Source organism: Penaeus monodon, chromosome 20 (genome assembly GCF_015228065.2).
Source record: "Penaeus monodon isolate SGIC_2016 chromosome 20, NSTDA_Pmon_1, whole genome shotgun sequence".
NCBI lineage: Eukaryota > Metazoa > Arthropoda > Malacostraca > Decapoda > Penaeidae > Penaeus > Penaeus monodon.
The window spans coordinates 42,408,692-42,409,022 of NC_051405.1; the positions used below are offsets into that span (position 1 = coordinate 42,408,692).

At 31.7% G+C, this 331-nt stretch overlaps 1 protein-coding gene across 1 annotated transcript in view; it reads left to right on the forward strand.

Annotated features, from left to right (window-relative positions):
- The window catches only part of LOC119585842 (carbonic anhydrase-related protein 10-like), a gene marked incomplete in the record, with an annotated part of 83,932 nt that overhangs the window by 51,550 nt on the left and 32,051 nt on the right, over positions 1–331 (forward strand).

Sequence of the window (331 nt, forward strand, 5' to 3'; positions counted from 1 at the left end):
CATTGGTGTCTTCCCGTCATCGTTTTATATCTAATTCCTCTTTCATTCCCGATTGCATTATTGTTCATTAATGTGATCCTCTCAATTGAATTAGCATTGATACTAAACGTTCACATTTGGAAAATTTGTAACCAATGGCATTCACGTTGAAACTCTCACCCCTTTTCTTCGCGGGCCGTTACCTTCAGTTCTTCTTTTTTTTTTTTTGTTATATACGTAAGAAGGTTTTTGTTTTCTTTTGTTATTTTTATTGTTATTTTCGGTGTTCTTCTTATACTGGTGTTTTTTTTTCTAGTTTTGTTTTGATTATTTCGCTATTTATCTTTCTCTT